The sequence below is a fragment of the Lissotriton vulgaris genome, chromosome 6, assembly GCF_964263255.1.
Source record: "Lissotriton vulgaris chromosome 6, aLisVul1.2, whole genome shotgun sequence".
NCBI lineage: Eukaryota > Metazoa > Chordata > Amphibia > Caudata > Salamandridae > Lissotriton > Lissotriton vulgaris.
This window is the reverse complement of record NC_141694.1, coordinates 1057968480-1057991333: the sequence shown is the minus strand read 5'-3', so window position 1 is coordinate 1057991333 and position 22854 is coordinate 1057968480. Positions and strand designations below refer to the sequence as shown.

Below are 22854 nucleotides of genomic sequence, written 5' to 3'. Positions count from 1 at the left end.
AGAAGAAGCAGAGCTTTCATTAGATCAACTAATTTCTCTGAATGGAGCGGCAAGAGGATGGTTCAGCCACTGGTCAGACGGCAATAGGTTCCTTTCACTCTACGTTAACTTGTGCAAAAACAGGGTGGATTGGTGTCAGAAAGAGCTGTCAGGATGTTCACCATCTGATAAATTGTGGAGTACAGTTACCCAATCAAAGCGGCAAATAAATGGAAGTGACATTTGAGCAAGTTCTGACCATGAGGACCCTAGTGCTCAACTCTTTTAGGCATAAGGAGAATTTCCACATTGAGAAAAAAATGTGTTTTAGGCACAATGCAACACTAGCCTAATTCTCTAGTTCACCTTGATCAGCATGTATTTTATTTTCGCCTGTAAACAAATGACAATTGAGCTGCTTGTGTTCTATGAAATTGGATTGCCACTTTTTGATACATAACTTTACAGCGCCTGTTGGTGTCAACCCGTAAGAAAGGCTTGGATCCATTCATGGGATAGTGCAGGGACTGCCATCAATTCAAGAGTTTTCATAGTAATATTATGTGTGCAATGTACTGTATGAACAACAAACAGCCTTCAAAAGAAAGTCAACAAAAGAAGTCAAGATAACATATACATGATAGGAATTAAGACACCAGACGAGAGGATAAAACAGAGGAACAATTTTATTCTGAAAGTTACCTACAATTCCAATTACCAGGAACTTTTTACATTATTTGGCTATGGTCATATTTTGAAGGGGTTTGTGTGATGAGGGAGAAGTTTTTGGCTGCATTACAGAATGTTTGGATGCATGAGCTCTATAGTGCAATATCAACAATTAGCTTTAATGAGGATTCCCCAATCTTTATATAACCTGCAATGGGCCATCTTGATAATTACTGATGACCATTTTCAACACAAAGACACATGCCCAGAGAGAGGAACTGTTAAAACGACAATTGTGGGGGGTCTGACTTTGTGGGTTAGGAGGAACACTGAGGAAGGTTTGATGTGCGGCTACCGAGGTATAAAACTCAAGCCTTGAAACCCTAGGCCATGGCATTTATGACAAGCCAATCCAGCTTGTAAGTTTGGGACATAGCCCCACACACTGCACATCAAATTGCAGCTATAACTATGCCCAGCTGCAAATTGTTTACAATTACTTATGGAAGGCCTGTGTGGAAAGTACTGCCTCTTCTAAGAAGACAGTCCCTGAAGGTAGATGGGCATGGAGATCTAAACCTTTGTGGAAAGATTATAGGGAACTAAGTGTAAGTGTTACACGGATGTTGTGGGAAATTGGGTTACTGGTTGAGGGGGTGAAATCATACACAAACAGCAATCACAATCCTTGTCAAGGTGAGGCACAAGCAAACCCAAATTAACTTGTGCTCAACCATCTGGTAGCCTGGCACCGAGCAGTCACGTTTAACCTAGAGGCAAAGTGTAAAGTTTAATAAATAAATCAAGGCCAAAACGACAAAGCTCTTATCAGAAGAAAAACAGATATGCAAATTTAAAGAAATACCGAAAAAAGCATCAAAATTGCCAAAGAATGAGGCCTAGAAGGACTCAAACTACACGCGAGAGACACTGTGCAAACAGGTTCATTCTACCAGGCTCAATTTGAAGGTTTACTGAAATACCCTGTAAGATATTGAAAGTCATAGTTCATCTAGGACCTTCGCTATATAGCCCAAAAATTCAGACTTTGTGCAATAGAGACCGAAATGTAAACACCAAGTCGTACTTCTTCCAATTACAATTATTGGATCTTCACCATCATATTGATTTATCTTCTGTGGTGAACTGTTATCATTCAGAGCAGACTTTGTAGACATTAATCTGATTTATTATTTAAACCTTCTTTGTAAGATTAATGCTGTTATAGAAAGGTATGATTTGTATTCTTTAAAACCATATCTACTGAATATAACAAAGTTTTCTCTGATTTTTCATTAGTATGCACCTCTTTTCTCATTTTTCAGGATACTATCGCATTACAAACTATTTGTATAATTCAGTTACGCTAATTCTATGTTGTCACCTTTTGGAACAAGCAATTGTAGCAGAATATTCGTAATTTCTCCTTTATACAAGTGACTCTTGTCCACTCATTACATTTTAACATGCACAAAGCGCCACTCGTGGCTATCTGGACGTACGAGACTGGACAAAAGTCAAACGTTCAGGCCGACTGCGATGGAGTGTGGGTCGGATATAGGGACCAGGTTAGTCCCACTGAAAAGTTACCTTCTCATTCCAGTGCAAAGAGTTCCGATCACGGTGAAGGAGGCCGCGAGTAGCAGGGAAGCATTGCGAGCGGTCGATGTAGTGTGAAAACCAGACCTGGTGCCGCGGACGGTCATCGCTTTAGCATGAAGATACTGTTGTCACGAACGGTCAGTCCGGAGCTTCACGGTGCTGCTGCTAGCGAGTGGTCGATGCTGTAGTGCAAAGGGTCAGGTTGATGGAACTTTGCGTTGGCAGAAGTGTGGGCAACAAGGTTTTGGCAGCAACTGGCCCGTTCACAGTCGTGCAGAGCCAGAAAACTTCAATTCAGCCCCATTTAGGCCACACCAAGGGTCTAATTCTGAGGGGCACCACTTGGGGGCCAGGGGCTTACGCCAGCTGGATATGGGACGGGTTGAGGTGGTTGGGAGCCTGCTATGTCCCTATGGCTCTGACAGGAGGCCAGCAGTCTAGCCCTTGGAGTCCTGGGTTCAAGGGTAGTTCCAATCAAGCATGACAGCAATCCAGTAGTCTTTCTTCCTGGTAGAGTGGCCAAAGGTCAAGAAGTGTACTTAAGATTTGTTGACTGAAATCCAATATTTATACCAGGGGCCTCCTTTGAAGTAGGAGAAGCTTCTAGAGATTTCCCTCCCTTTGAATTGCACAGGGTTCCTGCCACTCCTGCCCTGGCTCCAGACCTACAGGGGGCATGCAGCCCTTTCTGTGGAGCGTGGCCAGAGTCAATTTAAGTGCAAGTAAGGTTATGCCTAGCTTTGCCCTCCCATCCTGCCAGTGATGGCCCATCCAGGAACACCTAAGCTCTCTATTGTGCGTGGCTGTCTAGGAGGAATACACAAAGGCAACTGTCAGCTACACCCAGCCAAAGAGAGGTTGCAGGCAGTAAGGGCCAGATGTACGACGCGCAAAATAGCGCTTCGCAAAATGCGAGTCTTTTGCGACTCGCAATTTGGGAAGCACTATTATGCATGTACAACAGTGTTAATACACTGTTTAGCGATTCCCAATGGGGTTGCAAATAGAGAGGCTCATGAATATTAATGAGCCTCTCGCAATTTGCGACCCCACTGGAAATGGCAGGCCCTCCCAGGTATGGTGGCCTGCTGGGCTCAGCAGACCACCATGTCTGAGACTACTCTCAAATGAAGCAGTTTATTTTTCAATGCAGCCCGTTTTCCTTAAAGGAAAACAGGATGCATTTAAAAAAGAAAAAAATGCAACATTTTCGTTCAATTTTTTAATGGCAGGCAGTAGTCCCCGAGACCACTGCCTGCCCTTAAAAAATATTTTCCACTGCGTTTACAAAGGGGAAGGGGTCGCCTGGGGACCCCTTCCCTTTTGCGACCCCATTACCAACCTCTTGAAGAGGGTGGTAATTTGCGAGTGTTTTGCAACTGCAATTACGGTCACAAAACATTCGTACACTAAATTGCAGACGCAATTAGGAAAGGAACGCCCCTTCCTAATTGTGACTCGCAATTCCTAAGTAGAGAGTCGCAAATAAATTCCGACTCGCTATTTAGAAATTGTACACGCCAGCAGTGATTTTGCATGCACAAACGGGTTCGCAAACCCATTTCCGCATGCAAATTCACGTCGTACATCTGGCCCTAAATGCCGAAGGTAGGAAAATGCAAACATGCTAAAACTGTCATCTTTAAAATTGTAATTTAGAATCAAACTTTACCAAATGCGAAAAAGGGTCATTACAATTCCAAAGACACCAAACATGAACTGGGTACCTGTTACCACTTAGAAGTTACAGCTTATTAATCTTAATAAGGTAACTCCAATGTTATCCTAAGGGAGAGACAGGCCTTGCAGTATTGAAAAATACATCAAGGGTTTTTTACTACCAGGGCACTGAAAACTTAGAAGTACATGTCCTACTTTTAAAACACATTGAACCTAGCCCTCTGGCCTGCCCAGGGCCTACACTAAGAGTGACTTATATGTATTAAAAAGGAAGGTTTGGGCGTGGCAAAAAAATGTATTTAGTATGCCAGGTCAAAATGGCATTTTAAAATTGCTCACAAAGGCTGCAATGGCAGGCCTGACACTTGTTTGAAAGGGCTAATAAAGTGGGTGACACGATCAGTGCTGTAGGCCCACTAGTAGCATTTAATTTACAGGCTCTGGGCACAGGTATTGCCACTTAACTAGGGCTCGTCAAGTAAATTAAATATGCCAGTTGGGAATACGCCAATTTTACCATGTTTAAGGAGATCGCACAAGCACTTTAGAGATGGCACTTTAGAGATGGTTAGTAGGGTTAAAGCGTGCAGAGTGTTTTGTCCACCAAAAACAAATTAAGCAAAAAGACGAGGAGTGAAGCTAAAATGTTTGGAGATGACCCTGAGGAAAAGGCCAAGTCTACCCATCAAAAGGGGACATGGGAAAGTGATCTCTGACAAGTCACTGCTGCTAAGTTATATTGCACAGGCATGGCATTGTTTTGCACTAGCACAGGGATAGGGTCTTAAACGCATTTTTATGCTGACTAATGTAAAAACTGAATCAATGTGAATCTGAAATACGGATAACCCGTCTTAAACTAATTAAATATTTTTAGCCGCCATTTTGGCAGTCTAGTCTCCATATGAAGGAGTCTACTTAATAAAAACGGTAGCGCAACCTCGCTACTGGTGGGCCACAGGCAAGCCCATCTGCGACCATCCGCGCACAGCGCCAGCCATGCTGCTGATCGACACCTCAGGGTCATCTACAGATAACACAGGATAAAAGAACACCGGATAATCTGTATGTGGACTCGTAAAGGTCTCTAGTAAAACACTCTACAGAGATTAAACTGATACTAGAGATCGATAAGTGGGATGCACTGTTCATCACAGAAACTTGGGGTTCTCATGACTAAGTTGTAGATTTAGGTGAGGCCTGTCCTCTGGGCTTTAAAATACTGCACAGACCACAAAAAAATAGTAAAGGAGGAGGAGGAGAAGTGGCATTATTTTCAAAGAAAAATTGAACTTTACTACTCTTGGATGAACTGATGAGCCACGAACTGATGGGTTTTGCATTAAAATCTGGGAAAGTCTGTTCTTTTAGGAGTCCTACGCTATCAATCTCCGGGCCTTGTAACCCCCTATTTGTAATATTTTATACAGCCCATCTCATATTTGGCCCTTACCCACTCAAACTTCTTTGTCCTGGGAGATTTTATTATGTGGGCAGAGGGGGACCTATCACTCCTATTCAAGGAACAACAAGGCTCCTCTAAGATACAGGGACTGCCGCAATTTAAGATGGTCACACCTTTGGATATCATTTTTTCACCAGAGGAACTAACTGTAATGGATGACACGATATTGATGTGCTTGACCGATCACACGTTAGTGGCCTTCCATATTAATATAAAGAGATTAAATATCCTGAATATGGAATTGGCCACAATAGGATGAGGAAGAGCCTGGTATAAACTGAATAGGCCAACACAATGATCTAGCCAAATGTATGATGACAGGAGAACAGTAGAAGATAATTATGAAGCTGTAGTGGAAAAATTGTTGAAACTATCGGAGTAATACCTTTTAAAAAAACGAAAACAAATCAAAGCAGACCCTCAGCCCCATGGTATAATGCACTATTAAAAAAAATCTAAATAAGCGTGCAAGAAAATGGAAAGAAAGTGGTGCAGCTTCTATACAGTTGAGGACAAAAAAGCATTTAAGAGCGCCCTAAATGAATAGAAGAAGTAGGCCTGTAAGGCAAAAAAGGTATTTAATATCATGCGCAAACTAAATAACTTGTTTATGAGCAAGTAATGGAACCCTAACAGACACTATGTGATATTCTTGCAGGATTTTTGGATAATAATATCAAAAGGTTCATTGAGGACATCGGAACCTCCCAACAATTGACAGATCCTGGCCTCGAGGACACTCCTGCCAGTCACCTTAGTAAGCTAGGTTCCTCTCAACCCATGGCAATACCTGGTATCTGGTACAATCCCATGGGCTTGGAAGAAGTCCACAACCAACCCCCCTAAAAACAGTAGGCGAACCCTTTGGACCTGCATAACTAAGCCAATATCATTTTTGCCCTTTCCTGTGAAAATCTTAGACCGTTTTGTGTGCAAAAAATTGTCGCTTCATCTGGAAGATTAAAATCTCATGTAGGAGCAGTTCGGATTCAGTCCAGTGCATGATGCCAAGTAGTCCCTGCTTCTGGCCATGGATGAGGTCCGGATGAGTGTAGACAGTGGCCAATCAGCAGTTTTGATATGATTCAATCTATCGGCTGCTTTTGATGCTATGAACCACAAGATACTACTGGCAAGATTAGCTAAGATTTAGGTCAACATCACAGTACTGAAATGGATGGGCTCCTACCAATCAGATGGATGTAAAATTATGCTGCTGCCTTCATTCTGCTCGGACTTCAAAACATTGAACACGGAGTCCCACAGGAATTGGAACTAAGCCCTATCTATTTAACATTTGTATGAGGCCTCTTATAACCCTCTTTAAATCCCACAACATAAGACTGGTGAATTAAGCTGATGACACAACTGATTTTGTCCATTGAAAGCAACAAGTCAAACGCTCTGGTCTCCTTTCTTAACTGTATGAGCAACATTACCCACTGGATAAACAGAAAATCCGTAAAATTCAACTGGGACAAAACTGAGTTTTTGTGTTGTGTAGCTACTAAAATCCCCATGAATCTCCCATCTAATTTCTGGCCACTGACACAGGAGAATACGCTAAAACAACCAGAGACAGTGAGAACTTTGGGGGTCACCTTTGACAACAAGCTATCTAAGGAGAGCTATATAAATAAAGTGGCAGGCACTTGCTTTGCCCTTCTCCGGGGCTTAAGGAAACTTTTACAGTTGCTGCCCTCTCATGCAAAAACGTTGATTGTGCGAAGCGTGATACAAAGTAGGCTTGACTATTATAACACTCTGTTACTTGGAAAATCAAAATAAAGAGACTATACAGAGTTCAAGCATCAGCTGCAACGCTGGCACTTAACAGACCAATGAGATCCTCTTACTCCAGCTCTATGAAGGAACTCCATTGGCTCCTGATAAATCAGAGGAAACTATTTAAATCTTTGTGAATAGTTTTCAAAGCACTTCAGGGCCAGAGTCCTCTGATCCTACAAAGAAGATTAAAACAATATGTCCCTGGGAGATGCCTTCGTTTAGAAACTGCAAATCTCATCTACGTTGCAAAATGTCGCAAAAAAGCAGATAGGACAGTCGCGCCTTCATGGTTAGAGCGGCTCAGCTTTGGAATGGTCTTCCATCCGCCCTAAGATCCGCAACCGACTTACTGCACTTCCGAAAAGCATTAAAAATGTGGCTATTTCCTGTGTAACTCCACGTTCATGGTTTCAGTTTGTTTGATAGCAGTTAGCTTCTTGTCTATGTAAAAGCCCTCAGCGCCAGGATACCTGTAAAGTGATAATGTGCTCTATAAGTGATATAAATAAATAAATAAATCTACCATGGACTGCATCAGTAGGGAGGAATAGTAGACCCTGAGAATTTTACTATACCTCGGACACTTTCGGGCTGCACTGGGCAAGTTTGAGCACAGCGAGTTGGGGGCGAAGCCATGGTATTGAGATGCTAGTAGCCAAATGGGGCACCCAAACAACGAGTTACATATTTAGACCCGGAATGTCAATGGTCTGGGTAACAAAATGAAGAGGACGCTACTGCTCCAACATGTACGTAGATATGCCCCAAACCTGGTGTTACTCCAGGAGACACACCTTCGAGGAAACCACTATCGAGCCATTATTAATAAATAAATTAAACAATCTTTATTCAGCAGTAATGCCGCCATTAAACAAATTATACATTAAAACAATATTAAATTCATTAAAAGATATTTCATCACACAGTAATCATACAAATATTATTAACATTCCACTAGGAAACAGGACAAACCTCGGCTTAAAATTACTTTTAGAAATACATACAAAACAGCACTATTCGTTACATAAGTTCCACATGACATGAATACAATCCAAAATTCTATCCTGTACATTTAATTCTACTATCATCCCGTCCTAGTTCCACACTGACCCTCCTGCGCTTAATCATGTCTAGATCTTCTCGATCTCATCATTGCTCTTAGTAAATGAACAACCACACTCAATGACGAACATCTTGCATGAGTTGCAAATGTAAAAGAGCAACACGAGCTTGCCTGAACCCCATATCTTTCAAGTAAGGTTTGAGAAATTGACGTCTTAAGCAGTGTAAAATATTTACATAAAAAGAAAAAATGTAAAATATCCTGTGGAGACCTATTGTTGCAGCCACAGGGCCCTCTATCCTCGGCACGTACTACAAAACCAAGAGAGGAGGCAACTAAATGGTGAAACATTCAGTCTAAAACGAGTAATTAAAAAAACGCTCATAGGGACTAGTTAATATGGAGAGGTAAGGCTCCATACCTGGTGTTGATTTTACTAAAGCGTGGGGTCTTACCCTAGGCTTCATAAGCTCCTTTCCTTCACGCTCTGCGCTAACTGTTTTAAAAAATAGGTCTTTAATTAACGTTTTATCCTCCCTCTTCACTGTCTTATAATTCATAAATATATCAGCTCTTCCCAGGGCACTGAATGAATCTTTAATGTATCTTAACCAGGGCATTTTTAATGCATGGTCCAAGGAGAGGCAATCCATGATTACTACTTGGTTAAAAGAAGCCTCTTCGTTGGCCCAAACATTCACCCAGAAAAGCTGCAACTAGGTCTGTAATATATTTGACCCCCGGTTCCTCATGTACAGTGTATGCAGGTGTTCCCTGTGACACTTTTAAAATCCGTTTTAAAAATTTCTTTTGGGTAATTTGTAATTTATTAACTACCTTATAGCCCCAAATCTCACTCCAGTACAAGGCCTTGGAAATGCAAAATGATTGATATAATTTTAAGATCATCCCCGGGGACCATGTACTTATAGTGTGCATAGCTCCCAGGGCTTTACTCATCACCTTGCCTTTTCCTCTCCCTTCAGGGATTTCCATTTTAATTTATCATCAAATAAAACACCCAGATATATAAAAGTCGGGACTTTGGCTAAGCTAGCAGTGCCTGCCTTGTAGATTTTTATACTAGTTCCCCGACGCCCTATCTCCGTAACAAAAGATTTAGTAAAATTGGGGGATAAGTCTAGCATATTCATGAAGGAGACAAACCTGTCAATGAACACTTGTAATGCTCTAGATGTTTGTATCATAAGCACCGCGTCATCCGCATATAACAGGACTAGGACTGATCAAGTCCCTATTCTCGGGGTATCAGTGTGCAGTTGTATCAGATGGAATTCTAGTCCATTAATATACAAAGTGAATAAAAAAGGGGCAAGAATGCACCCTTGACGCACTCCTCTCTAGCCATGAATAGATTTGGATAGTAACTGGTGACCCACGCAGGATATACCACAGATTCTCGGGGTGGGAATCCTACTCAAGCAGTCCACTCCATTTACAATATGGCACACATGGTATGATTCCCGAGGGCAGATATGTTGCAGTGTCAGGGGCAAGGGAAGGCGAAATGATCAATATTTGCTCCCCATACATTCCTAAGCATCTGCACGCGACAACACTCATGGTAGTTAGCACCATGTTGTTGGACATGCCAGAAAGGAAGGAAGATATGAATGCGGGAGTGGAGATGGGACTAGATATGGAAACCTAATGCCATGAGACAGAGTGAGCGGGGATGGGGATGATGGACCTTTGGACGCTCAACGCCCATAAAAGAAGCAATATACATATTATTCTGCATCACAAGGAAACTTCTCCTGACTTGACCATATATACACACACCACCTACATACAGATAGATTCAGAGCGGCTCTACATTATGCAAGAGGTATTTCCAATCACTCCCTGGTAGGAGTGACATTACGGGGGTCCACAAGGGACTACCATTTGCCCCTGAGGATGGATCGAGGGTTTTTGACAGAGGCCTTAAAAGAAGCTCAGGGACAGTGCAGAGATGTACTTCACTGAAAATATTGGGTCAGTGGATTCGAGGTACGTCCTGTGGGAGGTATTCAAGACTTATGAGGAAGCTGGCGCAGGCACTGATTGGTAGCACTAAGAAAGAGCACAGACTTGAGTGCTCCACGATAGAAGTGATATTAATACCGTGGAAGCAGGGGTTCTTGCAGGGGGAATAGAAGAGCTTAGGCATCAGCTACACCTCAGGTAGCAGAACCTCAAAAACACTGCGGAACATCAGACAAGGAGCCACACACTGGCGACAACGCCAGCTATAGCTGGATAAAAGAGAGAGACATATCCTAGATATTAGCAATGAGAGGGGAGTGCTTCAGACAACAAGCTCAGCCATTGCGGATACATTTGCTCCCTACTATGAGGGGTAATATACATCCATCACGACTAGAACGACAGCAGATTGCACAGAATGTTTGCAGGACCTGCTGCTGCGTACACTTTCTAATGAAGAAAGAGGCGCTGGAAGCGGACTTTGAAAGAACTTACTGCAGAATTGAGGGACCTACAATCGGGGAAATCGACTGGTACCAAAGGCTTACCTGTGGAACTATACAAAAGGATGGCTGATAAAGTGGCCATGCACATGCTTAATATGTTCCAAGAGGCGCATGATGAGAGGCTATTGCCAAGTGATCAACGGATAGCAACTGTGGTAGTAATGCACAAGAAGGGTAAGTCACAGATGGACCTTCAGTTCATACAGGCCTATATCCCTGCTACATGTAGAGACTAAGGTACTAGCCAAAATCTTGGCGACCAGACTGCGCGTGGTTATTACATCAATAATGAACCTCGATCAATCGAGCTTTATGCCCCACAGGAGCACCTGTCTTAACCCGAGATGTTTGTTTGGTGTGCTGCATTTAACTGAGAAAACCCAGGTGGAACCGGCGGTGATAATGCCCCTTGCTGTCAAAATGGCCTTCGACAGTATAGAACGGAATGATATGTTTGCAGCACTGACTAGGCTGGGCTTGGGCCTGAAATGTTATGAAATTGTCAGGCTCCTTTATCAAGAACCATTGGCGAGAGTAAAAGTTAAAGGTACGGTCTCTCGAGTTTTTGCCCTGAACAAGGATCGAGGCAAGAAAGAAAGAAAGAAAAAAAAGAGACTGTAACTGTACATGTACTGGTTTTGAGTTTGGTAACCTAGCTTTAACATTCGTCTAATATTTACCAAATTTGTATCATTGCAAATTTTTTTTTGGGCAGAATTTTATATAGCATGAACTTGACCCGAATAGGGTATCAGAGCACTTTACATAGCACCAGCTACATTACACGAGGGCACATTCATTTTACTTAGGCACGGGAGATTAAGTGATTTGACCAGAATCACAGGATGTTCAGCGTCATTGCTGAGACTCGAACCCAGTTCCCCAGATCCGAGGTCGACCGCTCTAGCCGGTAGGCCAACTCCTCTCCCCGATATTCCCCGCAATTCTTCAATAAAGAAATGTTAATCAAGAAAAATACAGGCACATTTTAGCGAAGAAACTATAAGAGGATATTTAAATGAGAGCTAAATAACGGATTACCATTTATGCAAATTCCTTTTACCTAAGGAGAGGTAAAATATTTAAGACAATCCCAACTAGGAAGAAGTAGGAAAATTCCTTCTACGGACTTTTATATATATTTGCAAGCCCAATGTGGCAAATCTGCTGCTACAGAAAGAGAGATAGCTATTCAATCAAGCCAGTCCAACGGAATGGAAGCTGTAATTTTAACTAGCGAAGAGGAGTAGGAGAAAGCCAACAACACATTTACTGTGAGTAAAATAGTTAATATGAAGGAATCAGAACAAAAGCCAACAGAAAATGAGAATAATGTAATACAGTATCAGGCTTGAGAAAGAGTTAGGAAGATTACAACCCCTCCCACAGATAATTACTGCTTGATCTACCAACATACAGGGAACAAAGTTGTTCTCTAAAATAAAAGCACTATGCTCAAGCTGGTGATAAATCGAGCAAAGTAAATGGAGCAGGAACATTTTACTTGAAACGGGTGAGAAAATTACTAAAACTTCTCCATTTGAGGTTGAAAAAGAGACAATAGCAATTCTGTTGTGTAAGGTGAGAGTTGAACAAGCATGATTTGATGGCAAGGCTCAGAGGACAAGATTAGTCAACTAATCTAATTACTGAGATCACCAACAGCAAAAGCTAGGTAAATGATGGAAATTAACAAACGGTATGTAGGGGGAAAGAATGAGAGAAGATATAAGCATGCATGGAAGGTGAGATGGTGCAAACTCCCACTGCTCTCATCAAAAACCCCACAAATTCAGTCACCATTTTGCAAAAGTTTCATGATGCAACGCCCTTCACTGAAGGATGGATATGCCATAGTGGCCACTCCAAAAATGAAGTGTTGAGATTGCACTCCTGTTTCCAAGGCCGATGTCATTAAGTGCAATTAAACTAAACTTTGTGCAATAGGGGTTAACATGTCCCATACCATGCAATAAACGCACAGCCACTACAGCTTTAAATCTGACTAAACTACAACATTCAAACCACTTTTCAGTGATACATGCCTGTATTTTTCACCTCAGACTGGTACACAAGTTTATGCCCTAGCTTGCACAAAAAGGCATGCACCCGGGGCTCTCTGGCACAACCGGGACAAGACTCTACCACGGCAATGCAATTTGCAATGGACTAGCAAAACACTAGACAGCTTGGGTCCAGGTACTCCAAACCTTTGCAACCAGGACTGTTCCTGTTGCTCTGAAATGTAGTCATGCAAAGCTGATTCTTATGAAGGCACAATCGCTACCCATTCAGGACAGGATCTCTTAACATACTTTGTAAGGTACATAAACCCTTTTTGGCAAGCTCTGTACTTCTTGGTAAGCCTCAGCTTTCCATGACTCTGTGCTCCTCGGATCAATGTTAACTGCTGTTGCATGCTTTAGGCTTGGCAGAAGCACTTTCACTGTTTTGGCTTCTGGTGCCTCAAAGCTCTTCCCTCATTTGGGGCATATTATAGAGCCATGTAGACTCTTAGAAAACCACTGAAGGCCTGGTCATTTGTAAGTACCTTAGTTTAGAAGTCCAGGATAAGGCTCTGCACCTTCATAATATCAAGAAATCCATATTGGCGCCTTAAGACCCTGGCGGGTGAGTAAATGACCTATACAAAATCCTGATGGATATCGGTGAATATGCATGTTACAGAAGTATTTTCATATAACAAATCAAACATTATGTAAGAGTGACCAGGGCAAATGTTCCTCACTTTCAGAGGGTTCTAATTTAGGAGGGCTTGCATACTGAAAAAATGCTTCCATTCACGATGTGCTGTGAAGAGCACTGAAGAGCACTAGTAACCTTGACGGAACAAGCATTTACAATGCAATGGTTTTGCCTTTGTTAAAGTTTGAGCTATTGGCAATGCTCTTGACATTTTTATTTATGTTTTTTTTTAACATAAATAAATGGCATTGTCATTTGCAATGCCACTAGCTTTATCTTTCGCAAATGACACCCACAAACACCTACAGAGAGCCCCCCCAACACACACCCACACAGAGCCCCCCCACACACTGCAAGCCCCCCACACACTGCGAGCCCCCCACACACTGCGAGCCCCCCACACACACTGCGAGCTCCCTCCACACACTGCGAGCCTTCTCCACACACTGCGAGCCTCCCCCACACACTGAGAGCCCCCCACACACTGAGAGTCCCCCCCACACACTGAGAGCCCCCCCCCACACACTGAGAGCCCCCTTATCGTAACGGACCTTCATGCTCTCACTAAATCTAGAGTTGACACGAACACATGCTTGTGCTCAGCTGACTCTCAGCCCCACGATTAAAGCACAATAAAAAAAATCTGGCATCGCACAGAAACAGGGCATCCTAATGCAAGCGCAGGAATCAATTTGGCCATTATAGTGCTGCATGTAGATTTGGCGTTCATTAGACAGAATGAGAGGCACCTTGGTAATGTGATATATAAAGATGCAGGACTGAGAGACCTTGAGCGTTGGAGTTTGTAGGTGTAATGATACTCCTGAGGGGGTGATAGCCACATATAAGTCTGAGTCAGTGGTATTGTGGAAGGAATGATGTGTGAGGTTGGTGAGCCGTGAGGATACACAAGCATGAGGGTGACGTGGTGGCTCAACGAGGAGGCTGTCGTGTGGCTTACGTTGGGTAAGTGAATTGAGATAGTGGTGATGTGGTAGAGCGTGTGTGATTTGTTTTGGTTGGGTGGTGCTGTTCTGGTGTACAGGGGAACACAAAAGGTGTGTGCAGGCCAGAGACTGAATTGGACAGTTGTTGGCTGAATCGCGGTGTATGCTTGCAACTTGGTCAGTTGGTATAGGTAGGTGACCCTTTGACTTGTGCCCAGTATCACTCGTCACCTCCAGTGATCAAGCACAGAGTTGCGACGGCAGCTGTTGAATTCTTAGTTTTGTAGGTATTCTGACTTAAATTGAATCATTTCCCGGTGGCCCAGAGCACTGGGTGAACTGCATCTGGACTGCTAAGACTTCTCTCAGATGTCAACCCGGGCTGAAGACTTGGGCTGTATAGCATTGCCTAACGGATGGGCCGAAGTAAGGCTGCCAGGTGTGTGGATGGATAGGGATCTGGTCTGAGCTGTACTGCCCAGAGATGCGGTTGGTTACTTCTGCTGAAGCCACTCTGGGTCATTGTGCCCGCATGGAGGTCAGAAGAGGATAGGTGAAAGTGCTAGGTTTAATTCGTTGCAGCTAAACTGCGAGCTGCCATATTTATCATCTTTGAACAGAATATGAAACAGGAAAGAGAGCTCGGGGACGGGGCTGGAGGAGAACCTGGTACACAGCACCAATGCTTCTAAGCCTCCTGCCCTTTGGAGCCTCGCCTTCATCTTTGCACGCAGCATGAAAGATGAGCTCTCGGTTATGGAGAGCATGTGAATGCAGGTTTTCACGTCATCTCTGCAGGGGAAGCCGCACACTGCATCCGTGCTCGTTTACAAAGCATCGCCTGCACCCCCTAAGCATCCTGCCTCTTCCAGTCCCGCAGCTTCACCATTCCCCTTCGGCTCCACTGTAGTTCTTCCCACGCTCCATCTGCTGCCTGTAGTAATCCCTAGACAGGGCCCCTCCTCGGCTGCGCGGTGTGGCGGAGACGCCCCCGCTCCACGACGACTGATGAGAGCTCTTCGGCTGAGGACTGATGACTGTTCCCCCCCGGATACCACGGAGTTCCTAGCAGCTCTCTGCAGTACTTGCCAGCTACGTTGCTCTGTACGTAGTGGTCTTAAACAGCTCTTTCCGCTTGAACTCGTTTGCCATTTTCCCAGTTGTCTGGTTGGAGGTGCGCAGCCTGATTCTGCAGTGCTGTTGTGCGTGCACACGCGCTGCCATTGTCTCTGGGGGCTGCGAGGACACGCCGGCTCGCCGTCTGCTGTGGACGTGCTCAGCCCGCTGATGTGCTGACCAGATTCAGGGGCGTTCCCGAGAATTGGCTTTCGGCTGACGTAGCGTGACGTAGCCAAAAATTCTCGGGAACGCCCCCGAATCTGGTCCGGCATTGACGGACAGGCCCGTCTTCCAATGGCTAGCCTCCATTTATGGAGCTAGCCAATGGAAGACGGGGGCCGTTCCTGTCTCCCCTACTATAATCATTAGGTTTTCGCCTGCGCGAAAAAGATGCGCAGAGCGCATCTTTCGCCAGGCAAAACCTAAAAACCGATTACAAATAAGAACCACGAGAAATGTCTGGAGCACCATGAAGGTACATTTCATGGACACCTGCAGTACCCTAAATTAAGAGTCCTTACACTACACCAGGTTAAGCTTAGGGTGCAACTCCTTGCAGTTTTGAGGGTTGCCCATCAGTGCTGTGCATTTAAGGTTAATGTAGCACTGGGTATAAACTCGAGCCTGGTGTGTTCATGACTAGCAATTGTCTTTCATGAGCAATAGCCCCTCGCCACACAGTACTAATAGCATATTACACGTACATCTCAACAAATACTACACACAAAGATGCTGAGAATACGGCGCAGGAAACAATTTTGTGCTTCATTGGCACTATTAAATTCATGCTTGGATTACAGCACAAAAGCTGAAGGAGTGCTATAGAACCATGTCACAGCCAAAGTTGAGAATCTCCCGAGTCCATGTGCCACAGACTACACGTTCCAATGTTTTGGCAACAGAAAACATTAGCCTATTTAATTAGATTAATTACATACTTGGCACGGTTCTTTGGTTCGGTTTGCATATCTGTTTTTCTCATCTGTACAGAATCACTGCATAAGCCTCACATGCAAAGTAACTTTTAATGGACACAAACATTCACCCCACCGGCCATCTTTGCGCTAAAGACAATAAAACAAGCTAAAAACAGCAATTGGGTGAACTAACTAAGTGACAGCGTTAACAGACTAAGTAAAATATTAAGAGATTTTCATAAGGCACGGATACAAAACTTGAAACGAGGATTGGGTTTCTTGGGAACAAAACTAGAGGGGGGTCGGGGTCTTCTTGCCAGTGGAGACTTAAGAAAAAAAATGCACATGGACAAAACAAAATGCTGGAGGTGAAAGAGCCACGGATCTTGGACAGAGCGTGCAGTGGAGCACATAATATCCCCCCCATTGAGTACGTGAAACTGCTCGACTTAATGACTGTTGTGAACAATATGTATCCAAACAGCTGAGCGAGCGAGCGGCTATTTAATCTGAACTGGAGAATGGGGCAGGTTGAGCAATGAATTAGACAGCACCTACTCTATTTTTCTTACGTACCGTTTGCTGCAGAGAAAGGTATCGTGAGTGACATAGTGCATTTAAATACTCATGACTTATGCATAGCAAGTTGAGACTGCACTGGTGGTTAATGCACCTGTTGCCGAGACGAAGGTCTCGTATGTTTGTCCCCCAACAGGGGTGGATGGCGGAGTAGCCCATTCTTTTTTTGCTCTAAAGAATGTTTTTTTTACAGAAAGCAGCACATTTCTGTGATCAAGAATAGACTAGAGTGCCTTTGACTTGTTGAACCTGCTATTGGCCAGATTTGAGACTGTAGAATGAAATGCAAACAAAGCTAAAATTATGTAAATGTATTCTCTATGCAAACATTTAGATCTCCGTATTTGAAGTCAAATACGAAGTAGTGAAACGTTGTAGAAATTAAATTATATCCAAAAACTGGAGAAGTTCACAAGAACAAGTAGCGCATAAGTGGAGAAAATGTATATTACTTCACATCTGCCAGTTTCACACCCATTCCCTAATCAATGGACGAGCCCCGCTGCTCTGGTGGATACAACTTTCATTAAACCATTGTAAAAGCATGCCTGTATTAAAGTTAGGTGAGGCACATTCACTTCATTTCAGGCTTGTTCGCCTCAAATAAAGAATTCAAGAAACATCTGTCGGCCGCTTTTCTGGGCTGGGGGATTAAGCGCATCACGCCGTTTCATACAGTGTCAAAACGCAGCTGTCTTCATTCATTCGTTATTTTCACAGCAAATCTGACTGGCATTTATGGTTCCGTGCCAAAGAGCACACAAGCCAGCCTGGGGGCTTCCAGTGGGGGCGTGCAGTGGGTCATTTAACGTGCGACTTTCCAGGGCCGCAAAGAAGGTTTACCACTGCAAACATTTCAGCAGGTAAACAATGCGTGAAAAGAAGCGACAGGGTCACCGAAACCACACATCCCGCCACTGCGGCCTGCCTCAGCCCTGCAAAGCATGGAGGAGCCGGGAACACAGCCTCACTTCATTAAATGGCATTTTGGGCCCACTCCTGCATTGTGATGGCCTCGGCCGTTCCACATGGAAGCAGAGCGGCAGATGCCCACCGAGCCCGCCACCTCGCCAAACTTTCATTCACTGGTCCAGAAACAAAAACGGGCCTTGGAGCGGCCATTCACTGCTAAGTACCCCCAGCCTGTTCCCTCCTGTCACCGGACAAAGTGCTGGCTTGTCTGCAGCTCACTTTTGATGCTCCATTATCATCCCTAGCCACGCCCCCGCCGCCTCCTTCCCGTCTTCCCAAGCCTGATGGAATTTGAACTTTAGAATGGATGCTCGCCGGGTGACAAAGGATGAAAAGGGGACCTTTGATTTTTGAAGCGTCGCTGAAGAGGAAGAGGCCAGGCCCCAGCCCGGGGGGTCGCGGTCCCCGCCAGCGGCCCGCTCCGGGCCCATGTACTCCCGGAGCGCGTGGATCTCTCGGGTTTCTCCTCGCGGCATTAAACGGATCCCTTGAATGGCAGGGCAAGCCCGAAGCCTGGAGCAGAGCCAAGGAGCCGCCAGCAGCATGGCTCTTTCCGCTTGAACTCGTTTGCCATTTTCCCAGTTGTCTGGTTGGAGGTGCGCAGCCTGATTCTGCAGTGCTGTTGTGCGTGCACACGCGCTGCCATTGTCGCTGATGTGCTGACCAGATTCAGGAGCCGGGAACACAGCCTCACTTCATTAAATGACATTTTGAGCCCACTCCTGCATTGTGATGGCCTCGGCCGTTCCACATGGACAGAAAATCATTTAGTGCCAATGAAAAAATTGTCCGCCAGATACACACACATACAAACTTGACGGCTTTGTTTTTCTCGGTCTAAACCCTTCTCCAGAACGAGCTCTGCATATTTGTACCCGTCATTGCTTTCTGTCTCTTCGAGGACAAAATGCAGGTTACTGCTCAGCTTATAGCCCTGCAGGGCGTTGATGCCAATGTCTGGGTCTCGGGCATTCCCGACAGCAATGCGCGTTCCTGGCAACGTGGACTCCGATATATTTAAATCAACAGCATCGGTGTGTGCAGTGCTCACGTCGCGGTGGACGATTGCTCCCGGTCATGCGATCTGCACGTGTATTTTATTTTTTGTGGCGAAGTGTCCTGTGCTCTGAGGGAGGGGCAGGAGAGACCCCAAGGAGCAGAGCACGTCTCTGGCCTCTATACACGATGTGCGCCGCGCTGCCATTAAAGTGGATTATGAAAGCCCTTGCACCTCCCGCACGGGAAGGGTTCAGTAATAGTTTCTCGCCAGTGGAGCCTGGCGCTGTGCACAGATGGAAGAGCGTATGGGGGAGAGGTTAGGGGGCGGGAGTCTGGAGAGGAGCTATTGCCCCATTTTTCTGCAGCGCCCCTGAGACCTCCAGTCTGTCCCGTTTCCATGGCTGGTATCAAGTGAATCACACGGGCCGGAGACATGGAGAGCGTGAGAGGCAGCGGGAGGGGGACGGGAACGGGGCCGGAGACATGGAGAGCGTGAGAGGCAGCGGGAGGGGGGCGGGAACGGGGCCGGAGACACGGAGAGCGGGAGGGGGGCGGGAACGGGGCCGGAGACATGAAGAGCGTGAGAGGCATCGGGAGGGGGGCGGGAACGGGGCCGGAGACACGGAGAGCGGGAGAGGGGGTGGGAACGGCCAAAAAATAAAAGCAAGCACTCACCTGGACTTCTTCCGGGTGCCGTCAATGCCGGAACAGATTCGGGGGCGTTCCTGAGGGCTTTTGGCTGACGTAGCGTGACGTCGCCAAAAGCCAAAAATTCTCGGGAACGCCCCCGAATCTGGTCCGAGATTGACGGACAGAGCCTTCTCCCAATGGCTAGCCTCCATTTATGGAGCTAGCCAATGGGAGGCTGGGGACGTTCCAGTCCCCACACACAGATATCATTAAGTTTTTCCTAGCGCATGCGTACTCCGTACGCATTGGCTAGGCAAAACCTAAAAAAAAGGGAAGAGCCCACTCACACTTTGACCCAATACCCAAGTAACATGTAGGCCCAACCTTCACTTCAAAGTCTTAAGAATTGGATATATTGAGGGTAGGGGGACGGTGATGGTTGGACTGGAAACCAAACTCAGTGCTGGCAAACATATTCAACGCTCACTCATACTGCAAGAGGTCAGGAAAAGAATGAGGGTACAGAGGGATAGGCGGGTTATGGCAGCTCATCCTACTCTGAAAGCAGTCTCCTAGTCTCCAGTCCCCCAAAAAAATGTCAAAGTGACTGCAAAAGATTAGGGGCTATGTACCCTGTAGAAAGCAACCATGTCTGCTGTAAGAAATAGTATTACCATTTAGAGCAGGTGACTACCGACCTCAAGAATCAATTATAACACTTGTCAGGGTGAACCCTCAAAGACTAAATTAATTTCAGCTCAACACGCTGGTAGCCATGGCACAGAGAGGACTGGCTTAACTTAGGGCAATGATGTGTAAAGTATTTATGTAGTAGCAAAAACATTAACAAAATGCAAAATAATAAAAAATCTCAAAACAAATTCGGAAAATTGAGCAACATTTAATAAACACAATGACAAAAATCCAATAAGCGAAACCAGTTATACATTTTTTAAGTTTTAAGTAGAAGTAGCACCAAAAAGCACAAGTGTCAATGATAGTAAATGGCCACGGCAGACTGGGACCTAGATGCAATTTGAGGCTGGATGCAATGGAGTGCGGGTCAGATGCATACACCAGTTTCGTCCTGGTCAAAGATTTTACCTTCTGACTTAGCCCTTAAAGTACTCACCTACCAGAAGTGCACTTCTAAAGTCCACTAGGACCTAAAGGGAGGCACTTAGAGATTACCAGGTTGTGTGGCAGAGGCCAATAGCAGGGTCCTGTCCAGGCCCGGTTGCCACAGGTCAGCTGGGTACTTCTCACGAAAAAAACTATTTTATTTGTTGTATCCATGTAGATTGAACAGGACGTCAGCCTTATGGCTCTTGGAGTACACTTCTTGATTCTGGGTACAAGAGGGAGCAGGTCCAGTCCTTCTGGTCTCCTCTCAGATCCCAGACAGAAGGTCCAGTCCTCTTCCGATCTTCCGCATGTCCAGGAAGTGTTTTGAAGTGGGTGCATGGAGGTTACTTCTGCCCCAACTAGACTGGGTACAGACTCATCCTCTTCAGTCACATTTTTGAAAACATTTTGTTGAACAATTGGTTCTGTATGCAAATATTCTGAGGCAACTTGTTGATGGGTCAGTAGGTAAGGGAGGTTTTAACAAAAGGCATAATTATAGAAGTTAATTTTGAGTCCATGGGATTAGTCAACAAAATTATATCAGTGGATAACAGGAAAAGGGCATAAAGTTGGTGATAAAAGCTTATGTTCTGAGCAATTGTTCACTGGCTCTTGAAGTTTGAGGGAACTATGCAGGAGTAACCTACGAGCAGAAAGATGACCAGAGTTATACTACACGCCGGTCAGCCGCGAGACACAGTCACATGCGATAGATGTGGGAAATCCAGAGCAGACTTCCTGCATCTTGCATGGCTGTGCATCGATTCTCAAGTATTGGAACCAGGTATTTGAAGCCTTGGGGAACATGATAATGACCACTTTAACTCAGTCACCCATCATTGCGCTATTAGGTTACACTGAGGGTACACCTGTGGCATACTGAAGGTATTCAGTACTTAGCCTGTTACTAGCCAAACGGGAGGTGTTGTGCAGATGGGGGAGAGGGAGGGCACCTAAATTTAAGGAGTGTATACACACACACACTAGTCTATTGGCAGAACCAACTGTTGACCTACGCGGAACTACTCCTGCTCTCCTCCAGGCCACAAGACATTTGGGATCCATTATGGACTTACTTGCTTGCTCATCCAGATGTACTAAATAACGAATTCACATATTCTTGAATCTGATGCCAGAGAGATTTCACCCAACCCTCCCCCCCCTGTCTGTTGTGCAACAATAACCAATTCACATATGTGCTTGTGATGCTGTACTTGTTGTTCCTTATAAAACTGATAAATAAAGTAAAAAAAGAAAGATGACCAGAGCTAAGAAGAGAAGTGTCCCTAATTGCTATAGGGAGGGAAGAACGAGGCACATACACCTGTATTATTGGTGTGTCCTTAGTCCAATGATACTCTACGGAGCGTGTGCTAAATGTGTCAGGGTTAAACTTCTACCATACTTAGGAAACGCATTGATTATGTTCCAGACGTGCAATAGTCGATGCATTAGGTGGAGCTAGAGGATGGCTTTCTACAGCGGTCTGGGTTTATTGTGCACTTGCAGAACTTCCAAGCAGTGCCAGTCCAGGACATGGAGTTCTTTATATTTCTGGTGGACATAAGTTGAAGTGCACTCTATGAGGAACTTGCAAAATGTGCTTGCACTAATAAATGTGCTTGGGCAAATTATGTCAAGAAGAACGGATTTTTGTGTAAATGCAGTAAAACCCCTTATACTCCCTTCACCATACTACTCTGCACCTTTTCTTCTTTGGAATAATTACTCTACAGGGTGGTGTTTTAGGAATTGATATGGTGGCCGCAGACATGGAGGCCTGGAATATTAAAGCAATTTTTCAGTTTGCCAGGAATAGATAGAAGAGTCCAACGTCAGCCAGCAACGATTAGGGAGGTAAGTGGTCTCAGAGAAAGAAATCAAATTTCACAGAAATGCAGTTGGGCTCATTCTACCTTCGAAAGCTAAATAAGAAGTACATTGTTGTACAGGGATTGAAAACTGACAATATGTTTGTGGTGTAGTAGTCCACCATTGTGGAGGGCAAAAGTTACAGGACAAAAGTTAACAATCGACAACATTGCAGTCTTCACTCTTCGACTTGTCAAAAAGAGCCCTGATCATCTTCTGTAAGGTATTTCACACTGAAGTGTTG

The 22854-nt window shown here is 44.7% G+C and overlaps 1 protein-coding gene across 4 annotated transcripts in view; it reads right to left on the bottom strand.

The window, feature by feature from the left end:
* The window catches only part of SPAST (spastin), a 660914-nt gene that overhangs the window by 185048 nt on the left and 453012 nt on the right, over window positions 1-22854 (bottom strand). The gene's annotated exons all lie outside the window — the stretch shown is intronic.